Consider the following 16,337-nt stretch of genomic DNA (forward strand, 5'->3'; position numbering starts at 1 on the left):
AAATTGTCACGTAGTAATGGTACAATTACAGAGAAATAATCGGTCACGTGACAATTAGGAAGAATATAAATAGAGATTCAGTACTCAATAGAGAGTTGTTGTTGGAGTGCAGTTTTAATTGAGGTCAGAGCTGGTTTTACCGAGTTCAGAACTTAATTGAAAATAGTGTTGAAAGTAGTTAGAGTTCAGTTTTAATTGAGAGCAGTCAGAGGTCAGTCTTAATTGGAAACAGTGAGTTTAACTTAAAAAGTATTGCAAGAATATTGCACTCAAAGTTCCGTATTAACTTGAGATTCGGTGATTCATTTGTTCTTTTGTTCATTCACAAGTCGATCCGTCAAAGAAACAATCTAGTACATATTGTAATTCCGTTTAATAAAATTGTTAATTAAGTTCGAAAATCCGAAACATCGAGTAACTAATCGCGAAACAAAATTTAATTGTTAAAACCGATTCATCGCCAAACCATACTCACACCTGATCGACTCCACAAATCAAACAAGGTAGGAGATTCGAAATTGTACACCCTCTTCCCTTCTTTTTTAACTTTTAATTGAACAAAGTTGTCTTCAAACGAAAGTATCCGTCGGCAGTTATAGTTGACAGATAGAAGTATCAAGTAAATAACTCACATCAAATTTCATTCGAACATCTTGAATTCACGACAATTATTCTCTGTATTGACCAGTGATCACGGTGTTTTCAATCATTGGAAACATTTATGGTTTTCGTTTTCCTCTTCCCACCGTTAGCAGATTGCTCATCCTTGGGCGAGGCCTACGAAGCCACACGGATTGTTTACAGAGAATATAATTACAAAATTGAGATAAACGTTCTTGCTCAACATTTAATGAATTGTTTGGAATAAACTCAATCAGCTTTCGATCTATTTTGTTTACAATTGTTCGCTGTGTCAACCAGTGATTACGGTGCTTTCGACACAGAAAACATCTAAGGTTTTCGTTTTCCTCTTCCCACCGTTAGCAGATTGTTCATCCTTGGGCGAGGCCTACGAAGCCACACTGATTGTCTACAGTGAACTCAGTTACCAAATAAAATAATCATTTACTCATTTACGACTTTACTTGTTGTCAAGAACGAATTATAATTCCATGACGAAATCAAGAAAGAATAGAAAAGATAAATGTCACCTCAGCAAAAAGCGAGCCGAACGTTGGTACAAACCATTAATTGCTGCAGAAATAAAAAGGGAAGAAAGGAGGCATCGAGAAGAATTAGAGTCAAATCGCGAAGGTTCACCACCTAGTTTTTCGCCTTCAAATTCACCAATTTCCGAACACTGCGAGGCGCATTCCTTTCGATCTCGTTCGTCATCGCCCACATCACACTATAGCGTTTGTTATTAATCTTATTGGTACGAATAAATATTATCCTACCAAACATTTGTAAAATTTATCCAGTTAGAAGCTAGAATATTTATTTATTGTACATCGCTGTATAATATATCTACATTTGCATCCGACGATACTTATTGCTGATATTGTAATACCTTCAATCAACTAACAACGAATAAATTAAAATATAGTTAAACCAATATAACTCTGTCAGACGAAATAAATACGTTGCCAATTGTCTATCCCTAATAACTTTAATCCTCTCCCGTGCCAGTATTCCTGCGCATAGCAGGTTAGCGGAAAGGTGGAATTCGTTTGCCAGTTGCATCAAACGTAAATCAACGCTATCCATTAAACACGAGTTAGTAGATAATAGACTCTCACCTAGTTCAAACCCCACGACAGACAGGTGTACAAGGTTTGTTTTCTTACAGGCAAGAAAGTGCTTACAGAGGCACTTCCAGTCTGGGAATTCAAAAGACACGACAGACGAAAGTACATAGATTTGTTTTCCTACAGCCACGAAGGTGCTTACAGAGGCACTTCCAGACTGGGTATCCAATCTAGTAGTTACCAAAAGAAACGACAGACGAAGGTACAAAGATTTGTTTTCCTACAGCCACGAAGGTGCTTACAGAGGCACTTCCAGACTGGGAATTCAAAAGACACGATAGACAAACAATACCCATCACACACTAACACTCCCAACTTAAAGAAAATAATAATAATAAAAGGAAATTCTTTGAAATAGTCCTTAGACTATTTCTGGTGGCAGCAGCTACCATATTAATCGGACATCTCGATTAATATTTCATAAACAATCATACCATTTCAATTTTCCCCTTCCGATTAAACTTAAGATAACACAACAAAAAAAAAAAAATTTTATCTGGATTTAGTCCAGACTAACACGGAAGGCATAACACGATCGAATCGAACATAACAGAACGTAACAGTAAAATATAAATAGATAAATTTTTGGTGGCAGCGGTGGGATACGTTCCACAGAGGATTAAAGTTATTACTGTCATAAATAAAATATATATCTGAAAAATAATGGCAACCAAATTAGAATCATTGGATGAAGATATGCTTTTGACATTGTTGGAAAAGCTAAGAACGTGGGATGCAAATTTTCGAGTAATAATCGATATGAGTGCAAGAATGAACGAATTACAAAACGACGTACGCGAACTCAAAACAAAAAGGGAACCTCAGTCACCTGCATCGCCGCCGGCAACCCAACAAGAAACAGTACAGCCAGGTGGATATCCCCAACCGATTAAGCTAAAAGACGCGATCGAGTCAGTACCAGTATTCGACGGACATCGACCCTCAGTATTTCAATTTTTAAGAGCATGCGAGCGCGCACGAAACATGGTTCCTAGGCATCAAGAACCCCAGTTAGTAAAACTATTAATGAATAAGCTTCGCGGACATGCGTTTCTCGCCGTCGAAGATACAGAACTAATAAGTTTGAACGATTTCGGGAACAAATTAAAGGATCTGTTTGGTCCAAAGAAATCTCTTAACGAGTACAAGGGAGAATTAGGAACGATATACCAACGACCTGGGGAAGATATATTAGATTACATGGATCGCGTTAGAAATCTTAGGTTAGCGATAATGGACGGAGAAAGAAGCGAGTACGGCATGATATCACCGGACATCCAAGATAAAATAGATTGGGAAACGAGGGAAGCTTTCGTTAAGGGGCTCCCAACCGAGGTGTATTTACGCGTAAAGATAGCAGGATACCACACTATAGAAGAGGCGTATCGCCACGCCGTCAAGGCAACACAAGAAGTGAAACAAATGAACGATAGAACGCGACTCCAACGACCAACATTTCTGAATAATTACAAACGCGACAACGTACGACCCTTGACTACTAATAACAATATCAGAAATAATCACCAGGATCGAAGGTCCGTACCTCCATCACAGAATTATTCAAAACAGAATATCATAACATGTAATTATTGTAAAAAACCTGGGCATTTAGTAAAGGATTGTTATAAATTTAAAGCACGGGTAGACGCTGGAATAATTATACCCTATGCTCAAGAACAGTCGGGAAACCGAACATGTCCTTCGGGGGAATGGGGCGAGCCACGAAAGGACGAATTTTCGAATCGCCTAAGAGTGCAAGCGGCCACAAGGAGGCCGGCGCCTATGGTAATAAAGAGAACAAGGGCAGCTGCCCCCGCGAAATCGACTCCACAATCCGTAACAAGGAACAAAGCCAACGTAACGCCGACTGTAAAATCAAGAGAACAACCCTTGATTTGATAAATACTGTGGGGGAACCATCTCACAGCCACGCGAAAATAAAAACAGAGAGTCCGGAATCTCAAGGCCAAAATGAAAAACCAACACGGAAGGAACAGACGAGGGAAAACCACCAGGAACCGGACTCAGATGCGGAAGACGACCTCTTCGGATTATTTCAATAAAATTAAACGATTCTCTAACAACCCCAACTGCACGAATAGCTTCCCCAGACTTAAAAACCAAGACGAGTTTACTGCTAGACTCTGGATCAGAAATCAATATTATCAAAAAACCTGCTTTACTCGATTCAGCTATCATCCACGAACAGAAACAAATTGAAGTGAGAGGAATTACGGCAACGAGCCGGTCTCCCTAGGGCAAACAGTAATACAGGTCGCAGGCCATCCAGTATTTGATGACTCATTGCTGATCGATCAAGACGGAATCTTAGGATCCGAATTTTTTGCAGGATGCAAAGCTCGTTTGGATTACGAGGAAAGGCATATCAAATGGGGAAATATTTATATTCCCTTCGACACTAAAGAAAGAATAATCGTATCGAAACGAAGTTCAGTAACATGGTCAATTAATATCGCAAATCCAGAGATAAGAGAGGGATTTATTCCCTGAATCGAGCCGATCAAGGGGATTTATTTTGGTAATGCAGTTGTGAGAAATCATAAAGGAAAAGGTTATCTGAGAATAATAAATACTACTTCAAGAGATTATGAATTTACGACACCAACAATGGTAATCAAAGAATTTGAAAACCCCACCCCGCTTCCTAGTACGGCGTACAATTTTAAAAACAAAGGAAAGCAGATCTGATAAAATAATCGAATTACTACGACTTGAACACTTGAATGAAGAGGAAAGGAAAAACGTCGAAAAATTGATTCATAATAATCAAGATAGATTGCATATTCCAGGAGATACGCTGGAAGCAACTGGAATTCTAGAACATAGAATAATTACAACGGATGATATACCAGTTAATACTAAACAGTATCGTTACCCACCAGTACACCGAAAAGAAATAAATCGACAAATTCAAGAATTATTAGACACAGACATCGTGGAACCATCGATATCCCCATACAATTCTCCGTTATGGATCGTACCGAAAAAACCCGATTCGCAAGGAAACAAACGTTGGAGATTAGTTATTGATTATAGGAAGCTGAACGATAATACGATCGGCGATGCTTTTCCACTCCCCAATATCACAGAAATATTGGATCAATTAGGAAGTGCAAAATACTTTTCTACGTTTGACTTGGCATCAGGTTTCCATCAGATCCGTATGTCACAGGAGGATGCCCATAAAACTGCATTTTCGACACCGTACGGACACTTTCAATTCAAAAGAATGCCCTTTGGATTAAAAAATGCTCCAGCAACATTTCAACGCTTGATGAACTCAATATTATCCGGACTGCAAGGAATAGAACTATTTGTCTATCTGGATGACATTGTAATTTATTCGAGGTCACTTAAAGAACACGAAAGTAAATTTAACAAATTAATGGAAAGACTAAGGAATGCTAAATTACGATTACAGCCCGATAAGTGTGAGTTCTTACGACATGAAGTAAATTATTTAGGACATATAATTAGTGAAGATGGCGTAAAACCTGATCCAAAGAAAATCGAAGCCGTGTCGAAATTTCCACGACCCACAAAGATAAAAAACATCAAACAATTTTTAGGACTAGCAGGATACTACAGAAGATTTATACCCGATTTCTCCAAAGTCGCAAAACCATTGACGCAACTATTGAAGAAAGATACCTCTTTTAAATGGGCAGAAAATCAAGAAAATGCGTTTAATAATTTAAAAACAGCATTAATGACAAAACCCATTCTACAATATCCAGATTTTTCTAAACCCTTTAATCTTACCACAGACGCATCAGGATATGCAATAGGCGGCGTACTGAGTCAGGGGCCGATTGGAAAGGATTTGCCAATCGCATATGCCTCGAGATTATTAAATTCCGTCGAACAAAACTACTCCACTATCGAAAAGGAGTGTTTAGCAATCGTCTACAGCGCAATGCATTTCCGACCGTATCTGTACGGAAGAAAATTTACTATTGTAACCGACCATAAACCTTTGGTGTGGATGCATTTTATCAAGGACCCTACTTCAAGGATCTGGAAATAGAAATTAAAATTGTCGGACTTCGAATTTGACATTCTATACAAAGAAGGTAGGGCAAACGCAAACGCGGACGCATTGTCTAGAAACCCTCCGGAGATCTGCCTACCAATCAGGAGGAGAGAAGGAAATTCACCGATCCAGTATCCTGCCCCAAAACGATTCGAATTAGACACCTCAACCGAAGACTCTCCCATATTTGAAGCTAAACCACGTGTCTTGTCTCCATCTCAAGACTCTACAAAACGAAGAAAAGTTTTTACCCGGAAACATTTTACCATAGAAGAAACCCCCGTAAAGTACTTTGATCAAGCATTAGCTGAACTCGATACGAAAACAGGCGAAGAAATATCCAACCAAGAAAAGGAGGACACTGATACAACAAGCGAAGAGGAACCCTCCATTGCAATCCCAGAACTAACACAACAACAAGAAAGAGACGCGAGACCTACTATACTTGCGGAACTAAAAATTTCGGAAACTCGAGACTCGATTACGAGAGTGAATGATCATAAAATAATATTCATAGATATATATGGCACCCCGATAGATAAAGGAGCCTTAGAGATGAAGGAAGCAGGGCGATTGCCTCGTTATGGAAGTCTAATGTTGGAAAAAGCAAGGTTGAATCATGACTCCGGGAAATACATCGTATCCCTACCAATAAAAAAAAATCGAAATATTTCAATAACACCAGAAAATTTATTAAATTCATTAAAATCATTGTTGGACGTAGTTAACGAAAAACAACTAACTTCCTTCAGCATTAGCAAAGGAAATTTAGAAGAGATACCCTGGCGGCACATAATCAGGAAATTAAAGGAGGTTTTCATAGAAAAAACAATAACTATTACCATTTGTACCGGGGAAGAAACTATCCCACCAGTAGAAACACGAAGCAATATAATACGAGAAAAACACGAATTATCTGTAGCAGGACACAAAGGAATAACTAAAACTTATTTGAGAATACGACAACACTATTATTGGGAAAATATGAAAAAGGAAATTCAAGATTATGTAAGGACATGCAAGGAGTGCCAATTGAAGAAACTCACAAGGATAAAAACGAAGCAACCAATGATACTTACGGACACACCAGGTAAAGCGTTCGATAAAATCAGTATGGATATCGTTGGGCCGTTGCCAAAAACTCAAAAGGGAAACGAGTATATACTAACTATCCAAGATCTATTGACAAAGTACTCAATCGGGATCCCCATGGTAGGAATCTCTTCAGCCGAGATAGCGGATGCTTTCGTAAAACGATTTATCCGTCGATTCGGGTCGCCGAGAGCTATTCTCACTGATTAAGAAGCGAACTTTACATCTTCGCTAATGAAGAAAGTAGCAAAAAGATTTCGCATTAAACAATACACCACGTCGGCATATCACCCACAAAGTAACGGCTCAATCGAAAGATCTCACCATGTATTGGCAGAATACCTGAAGTTATATATTGAAAATTCCAGAAATTGGGACGAATGGGTGGAACTAGCCATGTTTTCCTACAATACCTCTGTAGACGAAGGAACGAAATTTTCACCACATGAATTGGTTTTTGGACACTTGGCCATAGAACCTACTGGTGAAGTGATAATCGAAGAAAACATGGAACCAACATACGCGGAATATCTCACAGACTTGTTCAATAAAATCAACACCGTGCAGCAAATGGCAAGGGAAAACTTGATAAAATCTAAATTAAGATCAAAGGAATATTACGACCGACGAATCAACCCTCAAAATTTTAAAAGAGGAGATTTGGTATATCTGCTAAAAGAACCTAGTAAAGGAAAATTTTCTGATCAATATACTGGACCATATAAAGCGTTAGAAATTTTGCAAAATCAAAACGTCAAGATTGAAGTAAAAGGACTCCCTCGAACAGTACACTTGAATAAATTAAAACTGGTACATCATTTAAATAGACCACCAGAACGATTCCAAGAGGAAATGTAACACGGTAATATATGGAGTAATATTGCTTGTCGAATATTGCATTTGCATTCCAATCATTCCTTAGAAATAAAATGAGTAATGCAGTATATAATTACAAAACAGTAAAAGTGGAAAGATATCTCGTGAACAATTATTCATCATAAAAAGAAACAAAACAAGTTGTGGACCTACTCCATAGAACATAGTATACAACTGTCAACGAATGGATAAACTAACCTCAATTACTTCAATATATATATATATATATGGAAGAAAATAATAGTATTAAAGATTCACAATATCTCAATTAAACTAACGGAATGGTCTTAGCAAACAAAAGGGTATCTTATAAGTTAACAAAGTCCATATGCAACAAGTTATCGTAGAAGAAAGTGTACACGCAAGACTTCCACGAGGATTTGCTACGGATCCATTTCCACAAAACATAATATATGACGGTATGAAGATACCAAAGGTAATAAATACCAAGATAACCAATCATAACCTAAAAAAAAAAGGGAAGAATGTTATAAATCATCTTGGAATAAAAGTGACAATAATAAGAAGCTCGTTACTCACATCGGAAGATACACATTAAAGCCGACGCAGTTACAAGAAGCCCACTACCAAAGTTAGGCGAATACTTATAGAATACTGAACCAGGCATTGTCGAAGCAGTCAAGAAGGCAACAGGAAACTGAAAAACAAAGGGAATTTATGACATCATAACAAATAATCCAACACTAACGAAGCGGTCTTAGTAAACAAGATAGTGGACACACTAATCTATTATACAGATATTTTATAGTGTTTTATATATATCTATATATATACTTACAATTCTAGGATAAGTAAAGTAATCATGATAAGTGTAGGAAATGTAGCGAAGAACCAGAAAATACCCAACGCGCTTTATATAATTGTTCCAAAAAAAGTACTCGGTGATGAAGGATTAGAGTTGTAGAACCTGTAAACAATAAAGATGCTAATTAACAATATATAGATTAGTTCTAGAATTACATTATACAGATGTGAAACAACGACAAAGCCACATGTTATTAGATTAAAACAACACACAGTATATAAATGTTATAATGATTACACAAACAACACCATTGTCACAAAAAAAAAAAAAAAATTTAACTGCGCTAAAATAGAGGAAACTAAGCGACGAACGAACAATTATTTCAGTTGTCGCGTGACCGATTATTTCTCTGTAATTGTACCATTACTACGTGACAATTTATGAATATCGTAACTACCTATTTCTGCTGGAGTTCCCGTTTTCTTGATTATCTCACCCTTTGCTGAAATTTCATCTTCTTGATCATCTCACCTTTTTGCTTGGTGCTAATGATATACGAGGTGCTTGAAAGAATGTAGATGTTGCAGTAGGTCGTATTTTGCTGATGCTGCGTCTTCGATCTTTCCATGGCCTTCGTTACTGATGCCAGTGGAGTGTGCCGGGCCCGTGGCTGCTTGCCCTTGCTGAGGTTGCATTTGTGTATCCGGCGATCGTCTTGCTGATGTCGGTGAATCGTACGAGGTGTTTGGCGACTTGGTGCTTGCCGAGTCTTTGCACGTGTTGTATGCTCTATTTCTAATGTTCCCCAAAGTTATTGTGAGTTCAAGGACAAGTTTTAATACGTCATTCTATAAGAGGTGGTGCGTGGTGGTAGTTTCTATTTGTTGATTTGCTTGCCGAGTTTTAGGTTAGTTTTCCTTTTTATAAAATGTTTGTGCAATAGCAATAAGTGATTTTGATATTGCTTGATGTTTGTATGATCTGTAGTGCTAATTTTGTTTGTTGTATTTTTCATATTTTCTTTTATGAATACAGGTTATATTGAATCATGGATACTGACATGTCTGGAGCTGTAGAGGTATGTATTAATTTGATTTGTGTTGATTTCATCTTATTTCATATTGTTGTCCTTCATCTTGAACTTGTGTATTTTATTTTAGTGTAAGAAAAAGAAAAGAAATAGAGGGAAGCGCAGGCCGTTCGTACCTCCTTTGAAACGTTCCAGGAAACCTGGTCGTCGTGGCAATTAGTGGTTTTTTGGTGACGGGTACTTTCCGCAGATAAAGATCCATACAGCACCCGAGTCCCCTGGACCACTCGGGGTTGGGTAAACGCCCAACCGTCGCGCAAGGCACACAGTGCCTTGCTTCCTGGATTAGCTAGGCCTGCAGGGGCCGTCGCTCGTCTCAGGTCGAACGGGGCCCTTTCTAAGCCCTTCCGTCTACCGGGACGGTACCGGAGCAGGTGGGACGCTGCTCACACGACGAAGGCCATTCGGTGGGAGAGAACACCTTAATTCGGCCCTCTTGCCAGCATCTTGGCCGTCAACCACTGCCACCACGAGTCTATACCCATTATTTGGCCGAGCAGAGGTGTCGCTACTCCCTCCGGGCTGTAACTCGACCCGCCCGTGGTACCAACCTAAGTCGTTTGTGGGACTATCGTGTGGATGTACGGCCACGTCACTACCAGCCCGACGTCCTGCTAACTGAGCTCGGCAATTCCAGATGGGACTCACGTAAGCGGGGATCACAGGGCACCCGACAAACCCTGAACTGTTCCCGACGGTCCCATCCTTGGCATCAGGATCGTGGGTGCGCTACTTCCCAGGGCCGTGGAGAGAGCGCGGCCACCCCACTCCTCCAGCGACCTTCCCTGCGGTGTACATAGGGACTCACGTAAGCGGGACGCTTGTCCCGACGGTCCCCCTGGCTGTGGGAACGTGGGTTTGCCAGCCCCCATAGGCTCGCAAAGCGAGCCCTCCCTGCGGGAGGTCGTCGTGGCAGTGCAAAAGGTCGTAGTCGGGTGCTAAAAAGGTTGGGAGGCTCAACTTCCATGGAGGGTAGTAATGGCGTGGTTACAATCCCATCGTCGAGTCCTGATGGTTCTCCGGTTATTGACTTGACTTTCTCCGACGAAGACACCCTTGCGTTACCGCCAAGTTCTCCTGTGGTCGAAGTGGTAGATACAAATGCCTGTGCCAAGGCCCGTTTTCCGGACGAGATTCCTGGAATGTTTTATTTCTTATATTTGTCAATAAAAGTATAATATATATTCTCGTCCTTTTCCTCGAATTATTTCCTCTTCGACACGTTGTTATTTATTTATTTTGGATTCATCAGGTTCGCAGTTCATCTAGTTGTTAATTAGTTGTTTTATAGTTTCTCCTCTCTTGTTGATTAATTTAAATATGTATTGCATTTATTTCCCTTTTGCTATTATGTGGTATTTAGTTATTTTAATTTCTAGATTTTACATATACATTTACGGATACATTTGCGTATTCTGTTTTCATTAACTAATTGTGGTATATTTTCTGTCGTCGGATAAAATTGTTCTACTCCCGGAATGATTCATAGCTTGTTCGAGTATAGGTTATGTTATACCCTGTTATATTGGTTACTTGGTTGAAGTATCTATTTCTATTTTATTTTCTATCTTACCCTCGTATATTAATTATATCTATATATATATATATATATATATATATATATATATATGAATAATTAACTATGTTTAATAAATTTTATTAAAGAATTTCCATTTTCATTGCACTGTGTGTTTGTTTCGAGGTATACGAGTTGACACTTGCGTTGTTTGTGTATTGCGGTTATCTATGTTTTCGTTACGGCACGTGCGGAGCGCGGGACGTGACACAGTATTAAGCAAACTAAGGACGCGTCGCTATACTTTTACCGGAGACACTCACGAGCGACCATCTTGGATCGCCATGAACATAGCATAGCTCTTGCACGTGCACATCGACTAGAGACATTCACGAGCGGCCATCTTGGATTGCCATGAACATAGGAAAGCGTTTACGCATGCGCACCGAATACACGCAATAATTATGCACATTAAATAAGTGCAAAATAATATTATTCCTATTGCAACTATACATCAATTATTAAAATAAAGTCACAAATAATTTCGCATTAATGTAATGTCGTCACATACTAGAGACATTTACAGGCGGCCATTTTAAATAACCAACACGTGCATATAGTATCTTTATGCGTTACAAAATAAATCATATTTTCAATGAAAGAATGAATATTTAATAAATAATAATAGAAATGGGGAAGATCATAACGAAGAAGGAATAAAATAATGATCAATACAACGTAACGCAAGAATAATGTAAATTGATGGGAACTAACTATGAGAAACAAACCACGGATTAGGACATTAAATAAAATTATTAAACCCTTAACTACCCGCGGCGAATGGATTTAGAAGAAATGATCAATACCGATCGACAAAATATTGGCATCGACGACTCACGCAAATAAATGCATATACCTATACATATACATACACATACACATACATACACATTTATACATAACACATGCATACGTACAATTGTAAACAACCATTAACATACTAAAACTCTTTCCCTATATATATACATACATATATAATATATATATACAACGCAATAACAATAATATACACACAAAAATGAATACCTATGTAAAACGATCAACATTCATAACAAAGCATATAATTTTCGTGCATGTCCATTATATTTATTGACACACTCATACACACATATATATATATATATATATAAATCTATATAAATACATATATATATAAATTTTTGTAACTTATATTGTAAACACTAGAATGTAAAGACATAAAGTGTTAGCAAGGAAATCGCGCCGCATTTTTAACACTAAAGACACACATTCTAACTCAACATGGAAATCATAGAGAATGTAGTGCAGTACTACCCACACTATACAACATCGACGGACTCTGGCACAAGTTCGTACCAAAACCGATGGAGGCAATTGCACCACAAGAACTCCGTCCAGACACACGCCAAACATGGCAATATCCAGCACCATCATCACTGGCCACAAGCGGAATATATACCCAAAGGAACCTGGATACACTACGAGATCACGTCATGTTCCCAGCTGAGAAAACAACAATATTAAACACACTGGCCAGAGGAGCAACAGGAAAAGTAATCGTCCCTGGAACGGTAAATATCTTGGGAATCATGGATGAAAACGCACTAACGACACTAGCAAAGAATACTGCATTGAAATTATGGATTGGCTTTATGGAATTTGGAACGGTCAGCGCAGCAATACTTGGAATCTTCATAATACTGAAAATAATAAAAACAATAGTTGACATAGTTATACATGGATATCAATTACGCGAAACTTACGGATACGGACTCGCACTACTCGGAGCAATATGGGGCTCGGTCACTCACCTGCTATTGTACATCAAGGGAAAACGCAACGTCGAAGATCAAACGCAACCACAAGGAGTATCAATTACATCAAACGATACAATATATCAACAACCAACACCCACTACGTCCGCTCTAAATGAGCTGAAGGACACAATCAGTCAAATTTCCTCCGGAAATTTGAACTCCAAGAGGGGGGGTGTCACGTCCCACGCTCCGCACGTGCCGGAACGAAAACATAGATAACCGCAATACACAAAATAGAAATTCTTTAATAAAATTTATTAAACATGGTTAATTATTCATATATACATATATGAGATCGATATTCTAATAATAAACATAAAATTTAATAAATTGTCTGTCCTATTAGAGAATTACATCCTGAAGATTATTCTAATAATAAACATAAAATTTATTAAATTGTCTGTCCTATTATAAAATTACATCCTGAAGATATACATATATATGTGTGTAATACATTACTAAATCATACATAGACCAAGCGAAACATAACCAAAACAATGCAAATGATACACAAAATGCAACCTCAGCAAGGGCAAGCAGCCACGCGACCGGCACATTCCACTGGTATCAGTAACGAAAGCCATGGAAAGAACGCAGACGCAGCATCAGCAAAATACGACCACCTGCAACATGTACATTCTTTCAAGCACCTTGTATATCATTAACACCAAGCAAAACGTGAGATGATCAAGAAGACGAAATTTCAGCAAAGGGTGAGATAATCAAGAAAACAAGAACCCCAGCGGAAATAGGTAGTTACGATATTCATAAACTGTCACGTAGTAATGGTACAATTACAAAAGAAATAATCGGTCACGTGACAATTAGGAAGAATATAAATAGAGATTCAGTACTCAATAGAGAGTTGTTGTTGGAGTGCAGTTTTAATTGAGGTCAGAGCTGGTTTTACCGAGTTCAGAATTTAATTGAAAGTAGTGTTGAAAGTAGTTAGAGTTCAGTTTTAATTGAGAGCAGTCAGAGGTCAGTCTTAATTGGAAACAGTGAGTTTAACTTAAAAAGTATTGCAAGAGTATTGCACTTAAAGTTCCGTATTAACTTGAGATTCGGTGATTCATTTGTTCTTTTGTTCATTCGCAAGTCGATCCGTCTGCGTCAAAGAAACAATCTAGTACATATAGTAATTCCGTTTAATAAAATTGTTAATTAAGTTCGAAAATCCGAAACATCGAGTAACTAATCGCGAAACAAAATTTAATTGTTAAAACCGATTCATCGCCAAACCATACTCACACCTGATCGACTCCACAAATCAAACAAGGTAGGAGATTCGAAATTGTACACCCTCTTCCCTTCTTTTTTAACTTTTAATTGAACAAAGTTGTCTTCAAACGAAAGTATCCGTCGGCAGTTATAGTTGACAGATAGAAGTATCAAGTAAATAACTCACATCAAATTTCATTCGAACATCTTGAATTCACGACAATTATTCTCTGTATTGACCAGTGATCACGGTGTTTTCAATCATTGGAAACATTTATGGTTTTCGTTTTCCTCTTCCCACCGTTAGCAGATTGCTCATCCTTGGGCGAGGCCTACGAAGCCACTGATTGTCTACAGTGAACTCAGTTACCAAATAAAATAATCATTTACTCATTTACGACTTTACTTATTGTCAAGAACGAATTATAATTCCATGACGAAATCAAGAAAGAATAGTAAAGATAAAAGTCACCTCAGCAAAAAGCGAGCCGAACGTTGGTACAAACGATTAATTGCTGCAGAAATAAAAAAGGAAGAGAGGAGGCATCGAGAAGAATTAGAGTCAAGTCGCGAAGGTTCACCACCTAGTTTTTCGCCCTCAAATTCACCAATTTCCGAACACTGCGAGGCGCATTCCTTTCGATCTCGTTCGTCATCGCCCACATCACACCATAGCGTTTGTTATTAATCTTATTGGTACGAATAAATATTATCCTACCAAACATTTGTAAAATTTATCCAGTTAGAAGCTAGAATATTTATTTATTGTACACCGCTGTATAATATATCTACATTTGCATCCGACGATACTTATTGCTGATATTGTAATACCTTCAATCAACTAACAACGAATAAATTAAAATATAGTTAAACCAACATAACTCTGTCAGACGAAATAAATACGTTGCCAATTGTCTATCCCTAATAACTTTACTCCTCTCCCGTGCCAGTATTCCTGCGCATAGCAGGTTAGCCGAAAGGTGGAATTCGTTTGCCAGTTGCATCAAACGTAAGTCAACGCTACCCAGTAAACACGAGTTAGTAGATAATAGACTCTCACCTAGTTCAAACCCCATGACAGACAGGTGTACAAGGGTTGTTTTCCTACAGGCAAGAAAGTGCTTACAGAGGCACTTCCAGTCTGGGAATTGAAAAGACACAACAGACGAAGGTACATAGATTTGTTTTCCTACAGCCACGAAGGTGCTTACAGAGGCACTTCCAGACTGGGTAAACAATCTAGTAGTTACCAAAAGACACAACAGACAAGGGTACAAGATTTGTTTTCCTACAGCCACGAAGGTGCTTACAGAGGCACTTCCAGACTGGGTATCCAAAAGACACGATAGACAAACAATACCCATCACACACTAACACTCCCAACTTAAAGAAAATAATAATAATAAAAGGAAATTCTTTGAAATAGTCCTTAGACTATTTCTGGTGGCAGCAACTACCATATTAATCGGACATCTTGATTAATATTTCATAAACAATCATACCATATCAATTTTCTCCTTGCGATTAAACTCAAGATAACACAACAACAAAAATTTTATCTGGATAAACCTAACAAGTTTTCGCTACCACGTTCTAACCCTTAAAATCGCACGTTCCGACCCCGCTGCATGGGGCGCAGCTGTCAACCTGATTATGAAAGGAAACCATAATTTCAATAACGAGTGGCGAGTCGACTTCTACGTACTGGAAGCATTATCGGGTAGATCAAGTCATCTGGGTGAGTCGTTTCCATTTTACTCCGATTCGGGAGCCGAGCGTTCACTAATTAAAGAGTCCGTGGCCTCGAGATTTCTGGCAAAAGAATGACTGACATATTGGTAATGCGAGGAGTAGGAAATACCTGTATTAAACATACGCCTCCCATTTGTTCATCGTGTGTATTAATGATTTTTACATCGAAGATAATTTTGTCATGTCCTTGCTGATAGTTATCTAAAATATGATATCGCGATTAGTTGCGGAACTCTAAGTCTGGGTTTTGACGTTACATTACACAAAATAGCCTCGCTATGTGTAAAACGAAAATAATTAATGTCTGTAATGAAACCACTGCAAACGAGATCGTCGTTAATGAAGCTGACACTGATGTACATGGTA

At 38.3% G+C, this 16,337-nt stretch overlaps 3 long non-coding RNA genes across 3 annotated transcripts; 1 reads left to right on the plus strand and 2 right to left on the minus strand.

Annotated features, from left to right (window-relative positions):
- Positions 1–776: 776 nt before the first annotated feature.
- On the minus strand, positions 777–15,190 carry LOC126922431 (uncharacterized). The gene is made up of 2 exons (XR_007712749.1): positions 14,692–15,190; positions 777–1,151 (listed from the first exon to the last, which is right to left on the minus strand). It is a non-coding gene; the product is annotated as an uncharacterized LOC126922431 (long non-coding RNA).
- LOC126922435 (uncharacterized) lies at positions 8,032–12,821 on the minus strand. The gene is made up of 4 exons (XR_007712753.1): positions 11,466–12,821; positions 8,570–8,698; positions 8,311–8,428; positions 8,032–8,236 (listed from the first exon to the last, which is right to left on the minus strand). It is a non-coding gene; the product is annotated as an uncharacterized LOC126922435 (long non-coding RNA).
- On the plus strand, positions 13,235–15,119 carry LOC126922442 (uncharacterized). Its single transcript, XR_007712760.1, has 2 exons — positions 13,235–13,750; positions 13,827–15,119. It is a non-coding gene; the product is annotated as an uncharacterized LOC126922442 (long non-coding RNA).
- Positions 15,191–16,337: the final 1,147 nt, after the last annotated feature.

This window comes from Bombus affinis, chromosome 12 (genome assembly GCF_024516045.1).
Source record: "Bombus affinis isolate iyBomAffi1 chromosome 12, iyBomAffi1.2, whole genome shotgun sequence".
Classification (NCBI taxonomy): Eukaryota; Metazoa; Arthropoda; class Insecta; order Hymenoptera; family Apidae; genus Bombus; species Bombus affinis.